The sequence below is a fragment of the Acyrthosiphon pisum genome, chromosome A3, assembly GCF_005508785.2.
Source record: "Acyrthosiphon pisum isolate AL4f chromosome A3, pea_aphid_22Mar2018_4r6ur, whole genome shotgun sequence".
NCBI lineage: Eukaryota > Metazoa > Arthropoda > Insecta > Hemiptera > Aphididae > Acyrthosiphon > Acyrthosiphon pisum.
Genome location: NC_042496.1, coordinates 39,177,166 through 39,177,730, shown reverse-complemented (window position 1 = coordinate 39,177,730; position 565 = coordinate 39,177,166).

The following is a 565-nucleotide window of genomic DNA, read 5'->3' as shown; positions in this document are numbered from 1 at the left end:
ATTTAATTTATTGATTTACAATGATTATATTTGTTTTATAATCTTTATTTTGTCAACATTTATCTGCAATGAGTTTTAAAATACTATAAAATAAAACATTTTCCAACTCTTCATACTTTCCGTGTTTTAATTTTTATCGTTTGCTGCCACCTACCAAGCTGCTTTGTTCTATTTCATGTCTGTTTTCAATAGGTTCTTAAAGTGGAAGGAAGAATCCCCAGTTCATTAGCAATATTCTTTTATGTTTTTTTCTGAGTCAATCCTTCCTTAAGGGACTGGAACCTTTTGAATTTAGGGGTTTCGGTTCCGGTACTGGTTTTCCAAAAATAAAATAACGATTCCAGTTCGGTTCTGGTTCTTTAATGAAAAAAAGAAAGGTACCGGTTCCAGATAATTTTGGTTCCGGTTCCTGATAATTTCGGTACCGGTTCCAGCTAATTTTTAGTAGGAACATTAAATAAATATTATTATTATTAATTTGTATTTATAGATAATAGGTACCTAATATTATGTATGTAATTTTCTTACAAAAATATGGAAAAAGTAATATTGACTTAAAGTGGTA